This window comes from Giraffa tippelskirchi, chromosome 5, assembly GCF_054371585.1.
Source record: "Giraffa tippelskirchi isolate mGirTip1 chromosome 5, T2T-mGirTip1v1.2.pri, whole genome shotgun sequence".
Taxonomy (NCBI): Eukaryota; Metazoa; Chordata; class Mammalia; order Artiodactyla; family Giraffidae; genus Giraffa; species Giraffa tippelskirchi.
In genome coordinates, this window is record NC_137279.1 from 156,515,956 (window position 1) to 156,542,206 (window position 26,251).

The 26,251-nt window shown below is 42.2% G+C and overlaps 1 protein-coding gene and 1 non-coding gene across 3 annotated transcripts in view; one reads left to right on the forward strand and one right to left on the reverse strand.

Moving 5' to 3' along the window:
* The window catches only part of ROR1 (receptor tyrosine kinase like orphan receptor 1), a 450,818-nt gene that overhangs the window by 56,620 nt on the left and 367,947 nt on the right, over nt 1-26,251 (reverse strand). The gene's annotated exons all lie outside the window — the stretch shown is intronic.
* TRNAW-CCA (transfer RNA tryptophan (anticodon CCA)) lies at nt 8,617-8,688 on the forward strand. Its single transcript has one exon. It is a non-coding gene; the product is annotated as a tRNA-Trp (tRNA).

Sequence of the window (26,251 nt, forward strand, 5' to 3'; positions counted from 1 at the left end):
ACTGAGCTTCAGATCAGGGTCAGCAAGGGTTTGACTCTTACCCCTAGAGGCAGTGGAGCAATGCCTAGGGGACAGGAAGAGGAACCAAGGAGAGCCTAAGAGAAGGGAGAGAGTGAGAGGGAAGGAAAGGAAAGGGTTTGGCAGAGAGAGGGAGGGAGAGAAAAGGGCAGGGGAGGGGACAAAAAGGGAATGTGAAAGAAATGCAAAATAGGAGATCAATATCACATCTGACGACAAGGAACTACATTCATATGACCTTTCAACACAGAGAGTAACTTTAGAGTCTTAGCACATTCTTGTAAGATATGTAAGGGTACTCTTAATTTGAAAAAGCAAAGGTTATTGTGGAAATTTTGAAAAATAGAAGCACAAAGAAGAAAATTAAAATAACCAGACATCCAGGACCCACAGAAAATCACTCTTAACAAATATTTTTATGCATACATATAAACACAGAAATGAATTCTTTTTAAAACGTGGAATTATATGAGACAAAATTTCTTCTTTTGAATGGAATATGTATTTTCCTCATCATTATTCTTCTAAAATATGGCTTTTAGTGGTTGCAGTGAAACATTTCGGTTGTGTCCAACTTTTTGTTATTTACAAAAATGTTGAGGTGAATATCCTTGTGTATGAATCTTTATACACATCTATGATTATTTCTCTAGGCTAAAAACAATGAGTGGAATTATTTTCTAGATCTAAGGTACGCAGATCTTTTGGCCTTTTTACATATATTTTCAAATAGTCTTCTATCATCTTGAGGTCATTTGATTCCTTATTTTAAAGATGAGGAAAGGGAGGAAGGGATAGTAAATGATGCAGGTAGCCTTGAATTCAGGTTCCTAGTTCCTGATATATGCTCTTAGACTCTATAGGCTCCAAGCTGCACTGTCTCTCAGCTATGATGATGAATAATCAGCAGTAGTTCTAATGATTATTTCTACCATCAGTGTAGGACAGGGTCTATTTCTCTGCACTTGCTGCTAACAAGTACCTGCTAAGGTACCTACTAGGTATTATCACCTTTTAAGATCATATCTCATTTTTATCCATAGTGAAGTTAAACATCCTTTTCATGTGCTCACATGCTTGTAAAACATTTGTATTAGTTATGTAAACCATTTGCATATTTTATGCATCTTCTCTGTCTATTCTACTGTTGGTATCATTATTCTTATTAGATGAGGAGACTGAGGTTTTCAGTGACTGAACTACTTGTTCAAGATCACATAGTTAAGTGGCAAATTTGTATTTTTAAGTCGGTTTCATGTCATGCCAGGTACAGTATTCTTTTATAAATTCCAAGTATAATAATGTCCTAAATCCAACAGAGGAAAACCAAATCCTCTGAATATCGCAGTAAATAAAATCAAGAAAATCCACAATAGTACAAGGAGGTGTAGAGCCCCTCAAGAGAAGTATCGAATGCCTCTCTGGTCTTTAATTATAGCCACTGAATTGTGTGCTTAGAATATCTGCAGAGACATAGCAACAGCCTAAGAACCATGTTTATAATGTGTTTTATTTGGGTGAGCTCTTCCTTCTTAATAAACCTGTAGGGAGAAATGTGAGGAGAGATGCTGAGGAAGGTGGTGTTGTATTGGTTCATATGGTGTATGTGGGGATGGTGTATTGGTTGATGGTCTATTTCACTGGTCAGAGAGGGAGGGAAGGTAGCTACCAAGACAGCTGATTGATGGTAAGGGCACTCAGGATTAGGAGTGCGCTCTCTGAAATGAGGGAGGTGCCATCTTGCTTTCCTCTCTACTGCTCTCAGTTCACTTAGAGTATCAGGCTTTACTCTGAACACCAGAGTTCAAAAGAGCTCTACATCCACTATCATTCATAGGAAGCTACGGTACCCTATTGGTGAACAGAACTAAAATGATGTCATAAGACCAGTGGCTGAAGGGGCTAGACAACAGGGGAGCCTGAGGAGGAGAAGACTTGAGGGAACATGACAACATTCTTCAGACTCATCAAGGACACTCTGCATCCTTTCTTAGACACGTGTGTTCTTCATCTTCCCTCCTCATTGCCTCATTTCCACTGTCCTGGCACATGGTGCTCAGTCAGAGAACATGTTTATTGACAGCCTACCAGGCACCAGGCACCGTTCCCACACCTGAGGGTCCAGCAGTGGACAGAGCCCAGACCTTAAAGGAGCATATCTCCTCAAGGTATCCAGTACAGGGCTGCTGAGGATGGGCAGACACATAGATGAATGAGTCAAAGATTGTACTCATCAAATTGGAGAGCAGAGGAGGAATACTGAGGAATATTTGGACTGAGGTGGTAAATGAATGATGATCTCTGAAGTGGCTGAAGATAACCAGGAATTGCCAGTGCCCTCAGAAATGAAGTCAGAGGTCTGAGAAGTAAAGGCCAACTAGTTCCCTCTTTTCCCTTCTTCCTCACATCACTAAATCTCATCTCCAATGAAAGATCCACCCAGTTAGACTGTGTTGATGGTCCCCTGCTGCTTTTAGGATAAAGTGCAAATTCCTTAACCAGGTGCATAAGTTGTCTCACACATGGGAGCCTGTCTCTCTTTCTAGGCTTATCTTCTGCTGTTCTGACAGAAAGAAGAGGATCGGATAGAAAAGCCCTGCTCGAGAGCAGCTAAGTGCAGGCTACGGGATGCCCAGGAAAGCAGCCTTCAGTGAACGTTATTCACCCAACCAGCATCAGCTGAGCACCTGGCTGGCCGGGGTGTGACAGAAGATGTAGGTTCTAGCGCTCAAGGAGCCCACGATTTAAAGAGGAGCCAACTGCGGTTGATGTCATACGGACTACTACCTGGCAGGGAGGAAATGGCAGGAGAGGAGGCAGCAGTAGTTCTGTTCGTTCACTCCACAGACACCCAGTGTCTGCTATGTGCCCACAACTATTCTAGGTATCAGGGCTCAGGGGTGAACCAAGCACAGGGCAGGGGAGCAGTCTGCCTGGTGCAGCCAACACAGGGTTTAGGGTCTGTGGAGAATTTTAAAACAATCATAAAACCAACTCTCAATTAGTCTGCTGTTATTGCCACACTGTGCTTGTGATTCAAACAATGACATACAATATTCCTCTCCATCGGGGAGGTGATCCCACTGTCCTACCCTTTGTACGTCACTGCTGCAGCTACAACAGCAAACAAAACCTCTCCCACCCCCTGCCCTCATGGAGCTTGCTCTCCAGTTGGGGAGACTGGGGGCTCGTCCCTCCTTTAGCAGTAGAGCTGCCATGCCAGCTGGCCACTGGCTCACCGAGCAGGAGACCTCAGCTAGAGGTGGCGTGAGACTACGCTCTGGCCGGAGGGATGTGAGCAGAGGTGAAAGGTACTCGCTCTGCACCAGGCTCTGAAGAAAGAAAGAAGAGGCACAGGGGCAGGGGGTGAGCACAGAAGGAAAGAAGGCAGGGAAGGAAGGGAGGGAGCGGGAGGAAGGGAGGGGTGAAGAAAGAAGGAGGAGAGGGTTGAGTCTTTACAAAAGAAAAGAAAGAATGTGCTCCTGACTGGCATGTGACTGTGAAGATGCTGAGGAAGCCATCTAGGACAAGATGGATGCCACAGGTTTGGGTGGGCAGAGGGGCAATATAGGGCCTCAGGGTGAGTGTGGGGAACAGAGCTCCCCTTCCAGCTCTGAGCAGCCTCCTTGGGACTGAGGAGAAATCAATTTCTGTCTTGTCTAAGCCACTGTATCTTTATCCACCTTTCTTCCTTACTTCCTTTCTTTTTTCTCATTTATTACACCAACCTAGACTGTATACTAACTAATACTGAGAGATACACTATAGACAAAGAAAGGAAATACAGTTTGTCCAGTGATTACTTGTATGCAGAAAAATAAATCAGGGGTGGGAGAGAGTAAGGGCTGGCAGGTGGGAGAGGCTGCAATGTCTGTGTTGCTGTTAGACGCCCACCCCCACCCCCCCGCTCCAAAACAATTGTCACTAGCCGCTGGCACCTGAGACGTGTAAAATACACTCTGGGTTTCAAAGACTTAATACAAAAAATACATGTAAAATAACGCATTAATATTTTTATATTAATTACATGTTGAATGATAATATTTTAGCTCTACTGGGTTAAATAAAACATATTTCTAAAATAATACATTAAAATGTAAACATTAAAATTCATTTCACTGTTCTTACTTTTTAAAATGCGGCTCCTAGAAAATTTAAAATTACACATGTGGTTGGTGTCTGTGGCTCACATGGTACTTCTGCCTAATGGTGCTACTTTACTCTCCCACTAGGTACTTCTCATGATCCTCCCACCAGATCTCCCCTAAGCCTTCTGACTCCACCGTGTCGCTGCCTCCCAGCTTTCCAGGGTCCTAGTCGCAGGGGAAAGTCCTGTTCTTTCGGTCTTAGGATTTATCAAGAATTATCATGATTATTCAGTTGACTCTTTTAAGACCCAGGAAAGGAGGCCCCTACATGTATGCAGAATATACACCTGCCTCGTTGGAGAGCAGTTGAGAAGGACCAAAGGCTTGTTGCCTCTCAAAAAACACACGTGTGTGAATGCTAAGTCACTTCAGTTGTGTCCCACATGTGCGGCCCTATGGACTGCAGCCTGCCAGGCTCCTCTGTCCATGGATTCTTCAGGCAAAAATATCCGAGCGGGTTGCCATGTCCTCCTCCAGGGGATCTTCCCAACCCAGGGATCACACCTGTCTCTTATGCCTACCTGCATTGGCAGGAGCGTTCTTTACCACTAGCGCTACCTGGGAAGCCCCTCAAAAAACACCCTTTCCCAACTAGACCACTACAATACATAAACTTCCCCCACGGAAGGTTTGCCTCTAAATTCAAAGTGTTTGCTTCTAGAAGGCCCTTGCTAAAGAAAGCTGTATTCAAAAAACTTGAATGCCATCATATCCAAGGGCAAGGGCTTTGGAGTCAGACGAACCAGGTTCACATCCTAGCTCTTCCTTTCAGCAGCCGAGCGGCCTTTGAATAACTACTGAGCCGTTTCAGCCATCCACTTAATCTCTAGAGTCAGGATACCATTCCCCACACCTCACACCATGGTTTCACCTCTAACACACGTGCCGTGGATTTAGGCCAACTCATGGACGATAGACCCCAGGCCCCCAGCCACCCCTTTTAAGAAGCTGTTCAGAATTAGGAAGAAGGATTAAAAAAACCAAAAAGCATGACTACAGGGGTATGAATCACCTTTCCTTCACTGCCTCACGGAAAAGTTATGCCAACAGGGAGAGGGCTGGGAAAGGCAATAAAAGGAGAACCACTTTCTCATTGAATGCACACAATAAAAGTCAAAATTCCCTTCATACACGTACAATGTTCTACCTGGAGGCTAAGGGGTCAGGACTATGCATGAAAACATTAATTGAAGCAGTTCTTCAGGAAGGAAGAAAAACAAGGCATCTTGGTGCATCCTGGGTGAAATGTTCTTTTCACACTGGCCCTCGGGTTACCTCAGCCAGTGATGGCCTGTCAAGGTGCTGCTGGCTGACGCACGATGAAGTGTTTCATTAACACTGTCAAGGCACAACAGCATTTACGGGTCCAGATGCTGCACCTTCATGTGTTGCTCACACATAAATCTGTCCTTACTTCACAGAGTTGAGAGCCATTGAAATACCAGCAGCTTTCTGCCCAGAGTCACATAGGGGAGAAGTGTTTGATGCTCACTCTCCCTGCAAAGTGCTGGGAGCTGGGTATTGTTAGCCCAAATTATCTGAGGTTCAAAGAGGCTTCTCAATGTTTCTCTGATCCAGCAAGCATCAGACGAGAGCTAGAATCAGTTTCAGCTAATTATTTTTTTTTAAATATTTATTTATTTGGCTACTCTGGATCATAGTTGCAGCATGTGGCATCTAGCTGCTTGATACCGGGAATTGAACCTGGACCCCTGCACAGGGAGCAAGGAGTCTTAGTCACCAGACCACCAGGGAAGTCTCAGCTCCAGCTAATTCTTAACCATGTTTTACCAATACAGAAAGCACAGGAGCATGATGTTTATTCACTATGCAATATTAAATTGGATGGAATTTTACCTTGAATGTTTTAATCATTTTTATGAAGAAAAATGCTAGGGAACCAATCTCTCCAGCTAGGACACAGATCTAAACATGCTGATGATTGGAAAAGCCTTGGAAAGGATTTGTGCACAGCAGAGCCTAGGTGATATTGTGCAAAGAGGACCAGATGGAGGAAGGCAAACCTTTGAGCCTCCTCTAGTGATGTGGGGGCATTTTGTAAGTCTCTTGGAGTCTCACTTTGCTTATTAATGAAATGGGAAGCCTTGCCCAAACCGCCTTCCTCCTCACCACCCATGGTCTGGATCACAGGATTTTTGTATGACAAGGCATATGAAAATGCTTTTGTGAGCTACAAAACCCTTTGTGAATGTACCAAACTAATCAATGGATGCAGTGGATGACTTGGTGTGAGAAAAGGGCAAAGATGAGGGAGATTTGACTTTCCTCTATAATTTTGGAAAATGTGATTTTTATCATTTCTTCCCTTCCTCATTGGTTTGAGGACAGAAAATTATCTATTTTTAAAATCCAAACCAAATTTTAAATTGAATTTAAATATAACATTGCAAAGTGGATCCTATTTCCAAAGCATTTTCCATACATCCTCTCATTTGATCCTCAAAGTCACTGTATGAGGTGGATATTTTAAAGATGAGGAATATGAGACTGAAGAGATTGAGTAGCTTCTGTATGATCCTTGGCTATTAATTGGAAAGATGGGGACTTGATACCAAGTCGGTTGATGTCAAATATAATGTCCTTTCCTCTTCATTCAGTTTCCTCTGAGCCCAAACTCCATTCTACCATCTCCTTCTATTCTCTGCCAAATATGTTTAGCAGAATATAATTTAACATCACTGATGAATCACTCATCTTCTTAGTTAATCAGGTGTCAGGTGAGGAGAATATTTACTTTCCAGCACTGTCCTTTATCTCAGAGAGTTCAAAAGACATGGCCTCTACTCTCAGGGAGCATGTAATCTTTCTAGACAGATAAGATATCAAATGTTGAAACAACTAGAGAGACAAGTGTGTTAAATCATATAGTACAGAACCTAGGTGTAATAGATTTAGTGCAGGAAAATGCCACAGGAGGCTGGGTGGTCAGGGAAGACTTCCTAGAGGAGGTGCAACTTGAGCTTCCTCTAAAAGTCGTGGCAGAACAGAGGCCAGAGGCCAGATCCTGAGTGGTGGCCAAGTATTCTTCTTACTGTGAAGATTGGCATGAAAAGGAAGAGTAGATCTTACTTTTTCTTTATATCTTACATTTAAAATGCCCTTGGATTTTAAACACACAAATATAAATACACTCGTGTTACTTGGTTGGGGGACATACACGTGGCGAGCAGATAGTTTATTTGTAAATGTTTGTCATGTAAGAGGTTGATTCATATGTTAGTCAAAACGACCGTCACAGTATCAGTAAAACCAATTGATGACAGTGCTCATAATGACATACTGCTTTTGTGAAAGAGCTATACTCTCCAAGGTAATACTCATAAAAGAAAAAACGGCATTCTTTCATGTGGCTTTCTCAAAAATGCAGCCTGGCAATCTAAAAGCCCAAGTAGTAAAGCTGCCCTCTTTGAAACCGCTTTTATATCTACCATGTGCAGATCCACCAGGCATAACATTTAAAAAATTGTGACACAAAATGGCTGCACTATCCTTTCAAGTTTGATGCAGCCAGTTAAATATTCATAGAAACACTTTTTGATCTGAGGAGATATGAAACCCAGCCATCCCGCAGCTGGAATGTGAAGATTCTGCAGAAGAGCGTGGATTAACTTGAAAGTACAGGGCGAATGGGATCGCCTCGTTTCCTTAGTGGCCGAGAGTTCACAAGAAACTCCCTATTTGTCTCAACACATTGTAAATCTGTGTCCTCAGTGCCAAACTTTGTGTCTGGCATAGAATAAGTATGTAAGAAATAAATGTTGAATGAATGAAGAGATGCTTTCTTTGATGATTTAGTACTTTATAGCGCCTTGAGAGTCCTTGTTATAAACATCGTAACGTCAACCACTTGTAGGCACGTGGACAGCTCAGCACTTTAGAAAGACGATCTTCTTCTCACCATATAACAATCGCAAGAGGCAGGTATTACTACTCTCATTTAATAGACAGGAAACTGAGGCTTAGAGAAATGAAGCTGTTTGGCCAAGCTCACAGCCAGGCCCACATGATACCTAAGTGCATGATACCAACCTTGTTTAGAAAGCCACTTACCCTTGATGCGTGCATCAGGGTAGGAACAGAGAGAGAGCCAAAGCAGAAAACAAAAGCAATATTATTAAAATCAGCCAACATTTATTAATATCAAGTAATATACTTTGTTAAGAGATTATGTTCTATCTCTTCTAATTATCACTACAACCCTAAGAGGTCAGTTCTATTTATCCCTCATATAAATGAGTAATCTCTGGGTTGTGAAGATGCCCTGGCAGAGGGCATGGCAACTCACTACAGTATTCTTGCCTGGAGACTCGCATGGACAGAGAAGCCTGGCGGGCTATGGTCCATGGGGTCTCAGAGTCAGACGTGACTGAAGCGACTTAGCTTGCGTGCATGCATAGATGAATCAAACGAGACTATTCACCTAGTAACTTCCCTGGTGGCTCAGAGGTTAAAGCGTCTGCCTCCAATGCAGGAGACCCGGGTTCGATCCCTGGGTCGGGAAGATTCCCTGGAGAAGGAAATGGCAACCCACTCCAGTATTCTTGCCTGGAGAATCCCATGGACGGAGGAGCCTGGTAGGCTACAGTCCACGGGGTCGCAAAGAGTCGGACACGACTGAGCGACTTCACTTTCACTTTTCACTTTCATTCACCTAGTAAGTAGTGGAGCAAAATTCCAGATATGAAACCGTACATTACTTAAAATTACTTTTCTTAAAAAAAAATTCTCAACCATTTTATTTTTGCTTAATTTACCCCTACTCAACGAAAGTTGGACTGTAACAAAATAAAAGGCAAACAATTCTTTCTAAAATTTCTTTTTGTTTTTTTGCTGAAATGTTCCTGTAAATGGAGAGTTTATCACCTTTCCAATGATGTCTTACTCATGAAGAGAGGAGATGGATCAAGATAAAGATGGTTCATGGTCCCTGCCAGGAATTCCCAGGGCTGACACTCTGATCCTCTCATCGTTCACCACTTCTCAGTGGGACTGAAAGGCAGTTGATGCCCATTTGAATCTTGTCAATCAGAAAAGGCAACGTGCCAATCTTGTTAATGCCACCTTAAACCACTTCTCAGTTGATCTGTCAGCACTGTTGATAGCCCCGGCCCCTATTGTACAGCAGAAATGTCTACCTAAGCTTGTCTCTCTCACCTTTTCTTTAAAGGAGCTGCAAGGCCATGGGGCCAGGCTTTCTTTCCGTACTAACCTTCCAAGGAAGCCAGCTTTGTGTTCACACCTGCCAGGGGCACATTTGCTCTCAATGGCTAGGCCCCTCCCCTCTTCAGTCACCCTTCTGGAAACCACTCTCTCTCCTTTTGCTTCTCAGCATTTCATAGGGAGTATCCAATGGCCTATTGAAGAACTCTGCTGGTCTGACTCAGCTTTGTGTTAGTCATTTACAAGTTGAGGATGGCCTCAAGCTGCTAAAACATGGTGACAAATGAGCAAGAAGCAGCTGACATTTCCTAGCACTATCTTATGTTTCAGTCCTTAGTTTGAGCTTTTCTTCTCTCTCCTTTCAGTAGGTGAGACTCATGTTGGGCCCAAGTTCATGAGTCAGGGTCTTACATGTAGAAAGAATTAAAGGCATGCATGCTCAGTTGCTCAGTCATGTTCAACTCTGCGACCCCATGGACTGTAGCCCGCCAGGTTCCTAAAGACACAGATATGCAATTTCAGGGGAAGAGAAAGAGGACAGATTGGGTTCCCCATGCCAGGAGCTATGCCAAGCACCTTGAAATTTCCCCCTTTGAATCTGCATGTGTTCCCATGAGTCAGACTGTTACTATCTTTATTTTATAGATGAATGGAGGAGGGTAAGGATGAGGAGAAATTTGTTAAATGTTCAGGCTGGATCTCCAATCCAGATCTGTCTAATTTCAAAAGAGAAATCCTTGGATAGTTTTAGCTTCATGCTTGTCTTATTAGAGATTAAATCCTGGAACTCCCTAGGATAACTTGTACTTGGGTCTCCTCCGAAGTGTACTCTTAGGAGCTTTATAAATAGGGGTTCTTAAAAGACATATGGAACTTGGGTGTTACATCCCAGGTACCAAGCCGGACACATGTGTAATTGTCCCCAGTGCAAGCTTTCCCTTCAAACTTCTCTTTCCTTTGTCCCTCATATTTCCTGAGGATATGGAGGAGAAAGTCATGATAAGGGGTTGATCTGTCTTCCAATTTAAAAATCACAGAACCAGCTTGGAGACTTCCAACATCCTTACCTAGGATCTAGGTAAGATCCTAGAGCAGTACACAGGCAGGTTCTTTACCACTAGCACCACCTGGGAAGCCCTAGTATTACCACACTGACCTTTTAACTTCTTCATCTGTAAAATGGGGCTGGTGACTCAACCACCTACCTTTTAGCATACTGTGGAATTTCAAAAAGGTATATGTGAAAGCCCTCTGTCAACTGCAAAGTGCTAGATCCACTTTTACTAACAGATTCATTCTTTCAGAAAATATTAAGTGTTTCTTCGTGAAAAGTACATTGTCAGGCTATTTGGCGGATTCAAATGAATAAAACATAATTTCTGCCCTTAGAGTATGTACATTCTTGAAAAGAAAATATGTTTATATGAATAACTATAACACAATGTAGGGTAAAAAATATTCACCAGAAAAAAGAGAAACATAAGATGCTATAGCAGAGTAAGCAAGGGGGCTTTAGGAAAAGGGAAGAAGCCAGCATACTTAGGAGCAATCTGGGAGATAAAATCTATGAAACTTGACAATTGTCTCATTAAATTATGCATTCTTTCATCCACTAAACATTTAGCAGAGGCTTATTATGTGCTGGTAACCATGTAAGTTATTAATACTAGGCCAGCAAGGGAACATTTCATGCAAAGATGGGCTCAATAAAGGACAGAAATGATATGGACCTAAGAGAAGCAGAAGATATTAAGAAGAGGTGGCAAGAATACACAGAACTGTACAAAAAAGATCTTCATGACCCAGATAATCACGATGGTGTGATCACTCACCAATGTATTATTGTCCCTATTTCAGACATCTTAGAATGTGAAGTCAAGAGGGTCTTAGGAAGCATCACTACAAATAAAGCTAGTGGATGTGGGTGATGAAATTCCAGTTGAACTATTTCAAATCCTAAAAGATGATGCTGTGAAAGTGCTGCACTTAATATGCCAGCAAATTTGGAAAACTCAGCAGTGGCCACAGGACTGGAAAAGGTCAGTTTTCATTCCAATCTCAAAGAAAGACAATGCCAAAGAATGCTCAAACTACTGCACAATTGCACTCATCTCACACGCTAGTAAAGTAATGCCAAAATTCTCCAAGCCAGGCTTCAGCAATACGTGAACCGTGAACTTCCAGATGTTCAAGCTGGTTTTAGAAAAGGCAGAGGAATCAGAGATCAAACTGCCAACATCTGCTGGATCATTGAAAAAGCAAGAGAGTTCCAGAAAAACATCTATTTCTGCTTTATTGACTATGCCAAAGCCTTTGACTGCATGGATCACAATAAACAGTGGAAAATTCTGAAAGAGATGGGAATACCAGACCATCTGACCTGTCTCTTGAGAAACCTGTATGCGGGTCAGGAAGCAACAGGTCAGGAAGACCAGATGGTGACTGCAGCCATGAAATTAAAAGACGCTTACTCCTTGGAAGAAAAGTTATGACCAACCTAGATAGCATATTAAAAAGCAGAGACATTACTTTGTCAACAAAGGTCCATCTAGTCAAGGCTATGGTTTTTCCAGTAGTCATGTATGGATGTGAGAGTTGGACTATAAAGAAAGCTGAGCACCTTAGAATTGATGCTTTTGAACTACAGTGTTGGAGAAGACTCTTGAGAGTCCCTTGGACTGCAAGGAGATCCAACCAGCCCATCCTAAAGGAGATCAGTCCTGGGTGTTCATTGGAACGACTGATGTTGAAGCTGAAATTCCAATACTTTGGCCACCTGATGCGAAGAGCTGACTCATTGGAAAAGACCCTGATGCTGGGAAAGATTGAGGGCAGGAGGAGAAGGGGACGATAGAGGATGAGATGGTTGGATGGTATCACCGACTCAATGAACATGGGTTTGGATGGACTCTGGAAGTTGGTGATGGACAGGGAGGCCTGGTGTGCTGTGGTTCATGGGGTCGCAAAGAGTCAGACATGACTGAGAGACTGATCTGAACTGAATCTACCAAGAAAGACCCATTTCTCAAAAGTTCATCGCTTTGGGACTTCCCCGGCAGACCAGTGGTTAAGATTTTGTGCTTTCACTGCAGGGGGCATGGGTTCAATTCCTGGTCAGGGAACTAAGATCCCACATCCCCTGCTGCTGCTGCTGCTAAGTCGCGTAAGTCGTGTCCAACTCTGTAGGACCCCATAGACGGCAGCCTACCAGGCTCCGCCATCCCTGGGATTCTCCAGGCAAGAACGCTGGAGTGGGTTGCCATTTCCTTCTCCAATGCATGAAAGTGAAAAGTGAAAGTAAAGTCGCTCAGTGGTGTCCGACTCTTCGCGACCCCATGGACTGCAGCCCACCAGGCTCCTCCGTCCATGGGATTCTCCAGGCAAAAGTACTGGAGTGGGTTGCCATTGCGTTCTCCACACATCCCCTGAGGTGTGGCCAAAAAGGGGAAAAAAAAGCTTTTTTTTAAAAAAGCTCATGGCCTCTGAATGGAGAAGTCACAGATCGGGCCTCTAGCCCACTGCCAAGCCCCTATTCATGCAGGACATCCACTGCTTTGTGATGGAACCCGAGCATCTGGGGTAGAATTCTTGGGAAGGCACATCATGTAAACAACACCATTTTCTGGGACTGTTGTTGCCAAGCTGACCAGGGTTTGGAAACATAAGGACTTTCTATTGATGAGTTTTGGGTAAACCACTGTAAAAAAGTCTTAAAAACCATCACTGGCCTGATGGTTAAAAACCATTGACTGGCCTGTTAGTTGTGAAAAAGGAACCCAGATCTAACACATGGTAACAAGGAAACAAAAATAACATAGGAAGATTTTGTTACTTTTAATTATACGTTTTTAGTCCACAGGTTTTCTATTATTGGGTTCAAAGAATTTGCCCTTCTATGTGGCACCTCATTTGTCACCAATGTTTTATAGATGGAGGCACAGAAATGTAAAATGAATAGCCTAAAGGTATTATCTCTTACCCACTCCCAGGTCCACCCTGCAGTGTGTCATTGTAGGGCCACAGACATGTTGCCATGGCATTGAGAGCATCACCAGCTTACAGAACATCTTCCTAATGCTTTGAAAGAGACCAGGAGACAGTGGCCAGCATGTTGGGGACCCATGTTCCTGCGTGTTCTTGAGACATGTGTGAAAATTTACTTTCAAGTCAACTGGATTAACACTAAAGTAATTTTCTTCCTGTAAACCCAAGTTTAGGGTAATGCATGAGCTAAGTTTGGAGCAAGGGGCCAAGACACAGATTTCCTGAGTTGTAGAGCTCTTGTAGATCTCAGCAGATAACAAAGCTATTATCCATGCAGAAATGGAAGCATCCTCAAATCCTGTCAGATGGCAGCACTGATAAAAATCACTACCAAATGTATTTTTACACTGATTGCTTTCTTGAGTCTGGCTCTTAAAAACAAAACCTTCTCTTACAGGAATTTAGTAAAAACACAAGAATGCTGCTGTGAAGGAAATCTCTAGGGAATGCCAGGGACTAACAACAGAGGATTTCTGACAGAAGAAAGAGACAAGGATTTGGAACAAGTTTCTGAATGGCATCACTGTCCTTTATTTTCTTTTTTCCCTCCTCTGAGTTTCTTAGCACGCATTTTGGAGAAAAGGATTTGGATCAGAAACTCAGAAATTACCTGGACTTACAAAATTATGGTGTGAAAGTATATATATATATAAATTTTTTTTTAATGGTTTCAAGTTAAAGGTCTTTATCCCATTTCTCCTAGCATATTGTTATCTACTCTTGGCCCCCTCCAATGCTTTGTTGTATTCTGTTTCCAAGATGTATAAGCCTTCTGAAGAGCTTGTGAGAGTGCTAAATTTATTTGCCTTCATTTGTCATCTGGTAAAATAAGGGAGCTTAACTTTCACAAGGAGATGAAGGCATATGTAGCCAATGAGTACCATGTGATTTTCCATAAGATATCCTTGAACTATTAATATATTGAGTATCAACTTAGAGATCAAATCAGTCAATCCTAAAGGAAAACAATCCTGAATATTCATTGGAGGGACTGATGCTGAGGCTGAAGCTCCAATACTTTGGCCACATGATGCAAAGGGTCAACACATTCGGAAAGAACCTAATGCTAGGAAAGATTGAGGGCAGGAGGAGAAGGAGATGACAGAGGACGAGATGGTTGGATGGCATCACTGACTCGATGGACAGGAGTTTGAGCAAGCTCTGGGATATGGTGAAGGGCAGGGAAGCCTGGCGTGCTAAGGTCCATGGGGTCACAAAAGTCGGACACAACTGAATGAACGAGCAATAACAACAACAACCAACTTAGAAATCAAAAACAAAAATAACCCTTATTAGCTATTCTGTTTTTCAGGCAGGAATCATATAGAATAAAGAGAACAGGAATCAGAAGATCTGAGTTCTAATCCCAGCTGTGATACTCACTAGCTGTCTGTCCTTGAGGTGATTTGAAGTTAGACAGATTTGGATTCAAATCCCAGCTCGACACCTGATAGAGTGTGTGACCTGGGGGAAGTTACTTGCTGTCTCTTACCTTCACTTTCCTCAGTGTCAAATGGAGGGGGTAGTACTTGCCGCTAGTAGTTTCTCTTCCCAGATTACCATGTATTTACACCCACAAAAATCTGATTAGAATACACAATATGGATAGGAAAAGAATGGCTGGCTTTTAGAATGGGCATAGGAGGAGAGTGAGCTGCCTTCATGATTTTGGACATTAGAATGATTTACCCACTGATTCCAGTTCTACTTGCTCAGTCATTCACTCATTCCACAAATACTTAACTGTTTGTGGATGTTGTCCAGATGGACAATGGACAGACAGTCCCCAGTGGAGGGGACATGGCTCCAATGGGAGCCTGGGGAGAACCAAGGGGGCATGTGACTTTGTAATGGGGACCTCATCGTGGCTTCCCAGAGAAAGTGAGGTCTAAACAGAGCTGAAGGGGGAAAAGCAGGAGTGAGAATATTCCAGGGGTGAATAACAGAACATGCAGACAGCATTGAGTAAGAAAGCACTAAGAGTCTCAGTTCAGGATTAGTGTAGAGAGAGATTAGGGAGGGGCGTTAGGGCCAGAAGAGGCTAGAGTGACAGAGGACACAGCAAATTAGGAATGGCTTTCTAAATCAAGGAAAGGAGTCTGTATTTTATCCTGAGGGCAAAAGAAAAACACAGGAAGACTTTTTAAAAAAAAATTTTGGCCAGGCTTCACAGCATGTGGGATCTTAGTTCCCCGACCAGGTATCAAACCTGTGCCCCCTGCAGTGGAATGTGGAGTCTTAACCACTGTATTGCCAGAGCAGTCCCTGCACACACGGGAAGATTTTAAACATGATCATTTTGCAGCTGAGAGTCACTTTAAGCTCTAGAGTTCATGGCAACTGGCTTGATCTCTCTTCTCAATCCCAGGGCAACCTATAGAATGCAGGTCTGTAATGATTATGATCCCATAACAGAAGGGAACTAGGTGTCTTGGTATAATATTTCTCAAACCTACAAGTGATTAGTAAGTGCTTATAATAATTACTTTCCGTGCTTAAAATTTTACAAAGCCTTCTGAGTCTTTGGCCCTGCCCAGCTCAAAGGCACTAACAATTTGCTCATTGCTGCCCGAATTCTAAATGCCATTCAGAGATATTATTTAGTGGTAGCAGATGGAAACATGTTTCAAGTATGTCCATGTGAGAGATCTGTAGGGTTATCTCTGGTCTGAGTTATATCTGCTTGAAGGCCAGAGTAAGACCTTGGATGTCAAAAGCCCCCAAAGACAACATAGTCCTTGCCCATCCCACCCCATCATAGAATGGATGAATGAATGAATGAATGGGAGGGAGGGAGGAAGGAAGAAAAGAAGGAACGGAAGGAGGGAGTGAGGAAGGAATGCCAGTAAGTTACACAAAGCTCTATTTTCTCTCATGATGACCACTGGAGTATTTTTTCAATATCACATTCTTTCCCAATGATTCTCTTTAATGTTTTTGTATTGTTAGTTCCCTAAAGAATTACCTTGTCTATTGGTAAAACTGGGACCAGTGGCAGAGATTCTGGGTGGTAAGAAGTCTCCCTCTTTAGAAATTACTTTCATTCAACACCACGCATCCCCAAAGCTTAAACAGTCTACTCTCCAGTACAGGGTCAGTCTTAGTGACCATTATACCTCTGGGCTCTACTACAGTGCTTGGCACACAGCGGGTGCTGCAAAATATTGATTGTCACCTGAATGGAATATTCTAGTTTATTATATTTCCTAGCAGGAAGTGAAAGTTCTGTAGAACCCTTTAGGCTGAGTTTTTTTCCTAAAACGTTTAAGTCTACTTTCTACTTGACTGTTACCTCCTTGAGGGCAGGAATAATGTCTCTTCATCAGTGTTGGGACCCTTCCTGAACCTCTTATTCCTACTTTAGCACAATGTATAGCATAAAGGGAAGAATGAAATCTGTCACTCTATCAATAATAGACTTTTCTTCTTGCTTTGGTAAGAGTGTCATTGAATGTAACAGAATCATCCTTTGCTAGCTGTGAATTGTATAGAACCTATGACTGTGTTTCTGCATTGGCAGTAAAAACCAGATGTCATGTCAATATCACATTTATCAATGGTACAACCATAGAACTCTGAATAAAGAACTTAATCTCTTAGTGACACTAAGAGATAAGGTGGTGACCTTATGATTTTAAGTGAGGATAGTATCTGCTATGCCTGTAAGATATTTTCAATAGCTTGAAGGAAATCCTGTGTGTGAAAATGCAGTATAAGCATTGTGTACAAACTCATTAATGTAGGAAATGGAGCTTAGGACATGAGTCAAAAAGATGTGCAGTGTCCAAACTTGGCCACTGCTCAGAATGTGTGATAATCCTAGATAAGTCACTTACCCTCTCCGAACCTCATTTTCTTCACACATAATTCCAGGTACAGCAGCCTCGTAGGACTTTCAGCACCAAAAGAAATAGAAAGTGTGCAAATACTGTGTAGACGGTAATGTAGGCTGTTTTTGAATCAATATTGTTCCTTGGAGCTGATCTACAAAGAGTAGGAGTTTTGGCTGCCCCTGTCCTGATAAAACTCAGAACAATTCTTGGTGTAGTGTCATTCAAACTGGGTGTCCACAAGATGTACCTAAGAGGGCAAACTAAAGATGCAGACTGCCAAGAACACCCCTAGAGGTCTGATTCAAAAGGGATCCAGAAATGTGCATTCTTAACAAGCTACATGTGGACTTCCCACCAGACATTGAGAGACATTAGGCTAGGGCTAGAGGAATTCTCCCAGAGTTAAGGAAGAGAGGGACCCTGAGGTTCCTTTAAAGCAGGAGTTAATATCACAGTTAACTGTGGAGCTTCATCCACAGTCCTGCGTCTTGGCCTCAGCCTTGGAAAGTCTGATCAGTAGGTCTAGAGTAGGTCCCAGATACCTGAGTCCCTTTAAAAAAATTAATTTCCCCTAGTTCTAACAATTCCCCCAAGGGATACTCAGGATCCTATAACAGTGACCCATATAACAGAAGCTTGTTGACACTAGTTGCCAAACCACTTCCTCCCATCCTTCTCTGTGCATAAACCCTAGGACACAGGACATCTCTTGGGGACTTCTTCTCCCTGATTCTTGGCTTCAAAACTGTCGTTAATGATCAATATCACTAATATCACTAATATTCACTGTTTTGTTTTAAAATGTGTGTTTTTGTGTGTGTGTGTTTGAGTGTGGTGGGTACAGTGGAGGTTCATGAAACATAACTTGTCCACGGTTCAGGAGCCCCATGGAAATCCCATTGCTGGCCTCTGCCCACATCACTTGTCTCTTCATTTTAGAAGTGGAGAACCGAAAACATGGGGTTATTTGAAATTTTACTAGTCTGCAGTCACCTCATGTTTTGTGATTTAGTACTTACAGCTAAAAAGTGATTGTGTGTGTGTGTGCGCGCACGCTGAGTTGTGTCCTTGCAACCCCATGGACTGCAGCCTGCCAGGCTCCTCTGTCCATGGAATTTTCCAGGCAAAAATACTGCAGAGGGTTGACAGGGGATTTTCTACGCCAGGGTATCTTCCCGATGCAGGGATCAAACCCGTGTCTCTTGTGTCTCCTGCATTGGCAGGTGAATTCTTTACCACTGTGCCATGGAGGAAGCCTCAAAAAAGTGATTAAAAAAGAAAAAAAGAAAAACAGATGGCAAAAATGTGACACTCAAGTCAACCCCTCTCCCAATTTATACAACTGTATAATACAATGAAATGTCATTTACTTGCCATTAAAATGATTATGATTTAGCACAGGGCCAAATTTTGGCCACCAATGTTGAATATTTATGGCTGGCTCCCTCAGGAAATAGAGGGGGCTACAGAAATGTGCTCTTTCTCTACCCTACCTCCACTTGATGAATGATTATTTTACTTGGTAATATAGTGAGATCAAATTTGCAAATACCTCAGAGGTGAGGCTCAGTACATTTACATTTATAAATAAGGGTTATTGTAATCAGCTCTAAGTGCAGGGCTTAAAATAGAAATCTAAAACACAAATTGATGAAAAAAAATAGGTACAACTCAAGAACAGTATTTAATTTGCTGGCATTTTGAAATGTGTTTTGAAAATTTATTCACAAAGCCAGATTTTTTTTTTTTTAAAGACCTCTTGTTTCCTTTTTTAAAGTTGGGAAAATACAAAAGTGAAATATAATAGGCACCTTACAAAGATCATCTCAGTGATAAAACTGGAAAAGGAATTGGTTATGATGGCTCCACTGAGACCCGCTGGCACACACAATGGCTCTCTAATCACCTAAACTAGTTATCAGTGCCCATAACAATTCTCACATCTGTTTAGCCCTTGACAGAGGGCTTTGTGGTTGAGAGAGCCTAAGCCTTACAACCAGACATCTCAAGTTCAAATGCTGGCTCTGCTGTTTACTCGTGGTATGTGCCCAAGCAAGCTACACAACCTCTCTGTGCTTCAACTCGATCTGTAAAGGTTATTCTAAAAGTTAAATGAGGTAATGCATGTAAAGCACTTAATATAATACCTAGTACAAAACAAGCCTGTAATAAAGGATTCTTCTGATTATTTTTATTATTCTCACACAATCATTTCAACAACCATGTGAGAAATGTATTATTGTCCCTATTTCAGATGAGAAAACTGAAATTCATTAGATAACATGATCTGTCAATTGCATGCTCCTTTTCCATGGCAGGAAGGGACTCTGGGAAGATGGACTGATGCAGGGCAAAGCCTTCCAAACTTTTGCCACATGCACAAAAGTGAGAAGCAGAAAAAAATGTCACCTCTAGAAAACAAAAGAAGACAAAGTGGAACAAATGACCACAACTCTGCACCAAGAATAGATTATCAAGGAGGGAATAAGACATAGGGAGCTATGTTGCCTAGCACAGCACTGGGCACAAAAACCTGTGATTTTCTTTTCTGACATATCAACATCCTCCTTGCAAAGTCCCACCACACATGGTTTTCAGTAGAAATCATAATCATAATAAATTAAAACCTACCTATAGGAAGGCAGCTGGCTAGAGTAGAGATGACTGACCAGAGGAGATGAACTCTGACTCCTGTATTAACTAGTTTTAGGCTCTTGAGCAAGTTATATCTTCCCTCTCAGCCTCAGTTTCTTCAGCTACAATATGGAGTTAATAACTCAAAGGATGTTGTAAGGAATGTTAGAAGGATTATATGAGATAACGTGGGTAACTAATCCAGGGTTTCTCAACATCAGTGGTGTTGATGCTATGGGCTGGATAATTCTTGTTGGGGGCTATCCTTTACCTTGTAAGGAGTTGGCAGTATCCCTTGCCTCCACCCACTAGAGGCCTGCAGCACCCCTCCAGTTGTGATAACTAAAAATGTCTCTAGACATTGCCAAATGTCCCCCGGAGGGCAAAATCACCCCTGGTTGAGAACCACCAGCCTAGTTCAGCATCTGGTATATAATAGGTGCTCAATAAATGTCAATTTTCCCCTCCTTTTAGATGAAACCTCATATTTTTTTGGTGAGGTGAGGCCCAACTAATTTGGAATCTGTTTATTAATTAATTTAAATAATGGCAGGACCGAAGTCCATATTTACAGTAACACGAAAAAAATTAAGTGTCCATAACAATCCAGAGGACATTGGTTTCACTTGTGAAACGATACTATTTATAAACATTCGTGGGAAAGTCATTTACATTCAATTTCTGTACTAAGTACAAACAATTCTTAAACATTTACCAAAGCTCAAACCCACATTTACTATCAACCATTTTCAAGCAAATTTAAACTGCTAACTCTACTTCAAAGAACTGAAATGGCAATATTCTTAGAAACAACTTATTTTCTGACTGTTTTCTAAGGCAGATTAATCTTTCCTTTTAATAAGCAGGTTAATGAGGTTTTGTTTCACTCACACACCCAAAGTGGAAGATATTTTATAACTATCACATTGAGGTTTTCTAAGTTCTTAGTGACTTTGAAAGCAAGGAATTCTTTTGCATAGCTAACCTAACATCTTCCTGCTGTCTTTTCAGCCTGTTTTCCATTGTTTAAGCTTCAGTGGAACATGAGGCCAGCTATTTGCAAGAAGAGCTTCATTCTTTTATACCTGGAGATTCTAAGTAATATCAGGCCTGAGCTGGGACTTCCACAGCTGTGTCAGTGGTTCTTAACAGGGGCCAAGTCTGCATGGCAGGGGACAGCCGGCAGTGACTGGAGATATTTTTGAGTTTTATTGCAACTGGGGGCCAAGGGCCTACTGGCATCTAGTGGATAGAGGCCAAAGATACTGATAAACAACCTATAATGCCCAAGGTAGCACCCTGGAACAAAGAATTATCCAGTCCCGATGTCAGTTCTGTCAAGGTTGAGAAATCCCATTCTTGACCATATCTCTCAGATGATTTTAGCAGACGAACAATGGGTAAACTGTTAGAAACAAAGTCAATCAAATCCTGCTTGTCTGGCTTTGAGATACATGTTGCCCTCTTCAGGAAGCCTTTTCTAGTCTGATATCTGGAAGCCCTTCTCTGGACAACCATGGCCTGTGTAAGTTCCCCGTCAGAGCACTTAGCACAATGCAGGCTGATGGTGGACATGTAATAAAAGACAGCTGTGTAAATGCACCGCTATGGGATCCAACAACGGGTCCTTGAGTTCTTGGGGCTCTCGGAGTTCCCCAGACATTCCCTCCGGACACATCTAATGTAAGCTCTGAGGGCCTCCGGGGGCTGCTCTTGGTAACACGAAGCGGGAGAGGGTGTGAAGGAGCTGGGTGCGCTCATGTCACTCTTCCCTGTCTGCACCAGGAGTTGGAGTTTATTTTCCTTCTCCTCCTCACACTGACAGGAATATAGATTTCGTTTCATTTAGCATTTCACTTAATCGTCTGAAATGTAAAAATAGAACAAACAGATCTGATTCCACACTTTCCACACTCCTTCTTGTGGTGCTGCTAAAGTAGAGCTGTTAAAACAAACAGGAGGAATGTGGGGGTCAGGGTTCTGCTACTTGAAGCCTAGTAGCCATTTATGCCTCAGTCTCGTATTTTCCCCCAACCTCACCCCAGGCCCACTCAGATTCTTAAGGGCAGTGTCTTCTTCTCCTCATTGCCTGGATATTGGAGGTGCTGCAGTTATTAATGGGCTCCAGCTCTTCTTGTCTGACTAATAACTATACAGCATACAGAAGTTTCCAATGGGCTGATAAAAAGATGACAGTTGTATTCAATCAACTTCTGAGAGTCTTTGATACTTTTTGATTATGCCAGTTCAGTTCAGTAGCTCAGTTGTGTCCGACTCTTTGCAACCCCATGAATCGCAGCACACCAGGCCTCCCTATCCATCACCAACTCCCGGAGTCTACTCAAACCCATGTCCATCGAGTCGGTGATGCCATCCAGCCATCTCATCCTCTGTCGTCCCCTTCTTCTCCTGACCTCAATCCTTCCCAGCATCAGGGTCTTTTCCAATGAGTCAACTCTTCGCATGAGGTGGCCAAAGTATTGGAGTTTCAGCTTCAACATCAGTCCTTCCAATGAACACCCAAGATTGATCTCCTTTAGGATGGACTGGTTGGATCTCCTTGCAGTCCAAGGGACTCTCAAGAGTCTTCTCCAACACTGTAGTTCAAAAGCATCAATTCTTTGGTGCTCAGCTTTCTTTATATATATACATCCATACATGACTACTGGAAAAACCATAGCCTTGACTAGACGGACCTTTGTTGGCAAAGTAATGTCTCTGCTTTTAAATATGCTATCTAGGTTGGTTATAACTTTCCTTCCAAGGAGTAAGCGTCTTTTAATTTCATGGCTGCAATCACCATCTGCAGTGATTTTGGAGCCCAGAAAAATAAAGTCTGACACTGTTTCCACTGTTTGCCCATCTATTTCCCATGAAGTGATGGGACCAGATGCCATGATCTTAGTTTTCTGAACGTTGAGCTTTAAGCCAACTTTTTCACTCTTCTCTTTCACTTTCATCAAGAGGCTCTTTAGTTCTTCTACACTTTCTGCCATAATGCTTCTATCAAGAAGCCTTTACACTGGGTGTCCGCTTTGTCTGGAATACTCTCATTGCAGATAGACTAGCAGCTCACTCTTTTATTCATGCATTTGCCCAAATGTCACCTTATCAGAAAGGCCTTTCCTAGCCAACGTAAGTCAGGTAGCCACTCTCAACCACATCATTTATTTCATCTACTTTCTTTTTGTTTTTTTTTTTAATATTTAGTTTTTTATTTGCCTGTACTGGATCTTAGTTGCAGCACACAGGAGGGTCTTTTGTTGCACCATTAAACTCTTAGTTGCGGCATGTGGGATCTAGTTCCCTGACCAGGGATCAAACCCATGTCCCCTGCACTGGGAACATGTAGTCCCAGCCACTGGACCACCAGGGAAGTCCCTCATCTACTTTCTATTTCTTCTTAAACAGCTATCCCTCCCTGGCCTCTTTGGCTTCACCCTCAAGAATGTAAGCTCCATCTAACAATCAGTACAGCATTTTGACACAGAAGGTCTCTGTCAAGTGATGGAATGAAAAGATGGATGGATAAATGGACTCTCATTACATACCATGTTCACTGTTGTACAAACAAGAATACTAAAAATGATTAAAATGAAAAAAAAAAAAAAGAACGTAAGCTCCATAAGAGACAGAGGCAGAATCTCTGCCTATTTCTTTCACTGTTTTATCCTTAGTTCCTAGAACAGTCACTGGCTCATAGCAGGTGCTCAACAAATATCTGTGGATTATGAGAAAATCTCAGCCAGTTTTGTTCAGGAACTTGTACCATGGCCCCTTCCACCTCCTCCTCCCTTGACTCCACCAGCATATGAGGGGTTATTAAGTGCATTAGTTAAACCCTCTCAAGCAGTTCCACACATTCCGTCTGGTTATTACTTACTGTTGATCAAATCAGCCTAACCAAGAGCTCCTGAAGACTCCTTGGGAAGCAGACAGATTCATGGTGAAGAGACTCCCTATTCCCTGTGGCCACCCCACCCTCCATAGCACCGACACACTCTCTAACTCCTCAGGCACAGAGTCTCTTGAAGTCCTGGTTTTCAGGTCTTTGTCATACTCTGGGCATAACTTAGAACTCTTTCCCACTTTTTGTACTCAGAGCAGCTGAACTGTTTTTCTCAGAATCATCATAGAATATAAAAATAAAGGAGGATTTCTACCCATAAAACTGTAAAACACTCTCATGGTTTCATCTGTGACCCTGAACCTTTCCTTTTTTCCAACCTTCTTTTATTTTTGCAAAAGAACGCACAATGTACAGGCATCTGGCTTGTAAAAATAAATACAGTGACTGGTTTTCCCAAATAACTTGGCCTAATCACCGAGTGCCCCTGAAAAGACTTGTCTCCTGAGATGTGGCAATCTTATGAAGCCATCTACTTCACGGTCCAGGCACAGAGAGGGCACCTACCTAGGTTGAATTACAGGCCCCAGGGTGTTTGGATTTTGACTCTGGACTAACTCTGAACTCCATAGAATTAGATGCTTTCTTTCGGAGGGTGGATCACTAGCTTCATGATACCCTTCCAACAGATTTGTTTTGAGTTAGATATGTATAGTCTTGATCACCAGAGGGCATGAGCCAGTAGGGATTTTGGTATGAGTCCAGCTTTATTTTACAACTGGACTTAAAAACAGAATGGATGTTTTTGGAGTATTTATTTATTAAAATTAAACAATGCTGATATGAAATCACTGGTGAGCAACAACCTCTAAACCAATGTATCAGTATTTGGAGACATTATTGATAGACATTTTTAAAAATCACTTTTAATCATTTTCAAAAATCAAAAGATTCAATTGAATTCAATTTAGTTCAAGATAGGATTATTAAGTATCTATTGAGGTAACATTTTAAAAAGTTTTTCATAAATCTTTTTCCAATTTTTAAAATATTCAGTTCACTAAATACCTAATTTACTTGCCACAATAAATTCATAAACTTCTTTTAGCAAAAATGAGCATGTGTTGCTTGAAAATTTTATTATCTTCATTACTTAATTCAGGGAAAAACTATTAGCCAGTGTGCAAACTCTAAAACACTGGGTCAGCCAATTCATTTGTTTTTATCATTATTTCTTAATTTATGATCCACTAGAAAATACAGAGGGTTTTCCCAGTGGCTCAGTGCTGAAAGAATCTGCCTGCAATTCAGCAGACACAGGAGACTTGGGTTTGATCCCTGGGTTGGGAAGATCCCCTGGAGGAGAAAATGACAACCTATTCCAGTATTTTTGCCTGAAAAATCCCATGGACAAAGGAGTCTGGCAGGCTACAGTCCAAAGAGTTGCACAGAGTCAGACATGACTGAGCGACTGAGCACATACACAGAGAAAATATAAACATTTTATTTCTGCTTTTATAGCTTTCAGTTAGAATGCAAATGCTCTGGAGCAGAATGTACCTTCAGTGGCCTCTGGTGAGTTCAGATGCTCAAATGAGTTTCCCCACCCTTCTCATGCTACACTAACAATTATAATTATAACAGCCACAGACACGGATTGAGCACTTAGTAGCCATTAATGTCTACAGCGCTTGGCCCATTGGCTTCCTAAGGGCCAAGCACTATGCGTTCCAACAAGCCAATGCACTAGAAGGACCACTGGGATTTAATGCAGATCTCAGCACACAAGTGTGTGGGGCTTTGGCAAGACTCATAACCACTCTGAGCTTTAGTTTCTTCATCCTTGGGAAGAGGGTAAAAGACCCCACCTGCCTTATGGAGTTATCTAAAGTTACATACACTGTGAATGAAACATAGCTTAGTGCCAGAGGTGTGCTCTGATATTCAAGATCACAAGTCCATTCCTCAGCAAACTCACTGTATAATTCCAGAAGTGTATAAACCTCCTGTGAGCACAAGCTATGCCTCACTTCCTGATGTAGCCACAGCACTGGGGCCCCGCCTATAAACATTGCTTGATTAAGTGGATAATATGTGTGAAAATGCTTTAGGAACAGCAAGAAATCCTACAAGATTCCATTATTATTATTTATAACATTAATTCTCTTCTGTAACTTACTTCACCCAGAGCCCTAATGTTTATTTCTCATGGTTCTTGAGGAAATGATTTATTTATGACTAAAAGAAAATTATTCCAGGCTGATGAAGTCCTGAAGTCAACCAGGGTCTGCTTTAGCTCTGTAACAACCTTACAAAACTTATGCTGCCCCATGTACGGCTGGGATAAAAGAATCCCTGTGAACAGAGATCCCCTCTGGCTGGACTTGGCAGGACGGGAACTGAAGAATCACGGAACCTGAGATGACATCCTCATGGACACGGAGGGGTGATCACTGGAAGAAATCTGAACAAGTTACCCAGAGAATGATGACAAAGTCAGGCCTGCACCCAGCAAAGAGTTGTCACCTCTGGCTGGGCTGTTTTTG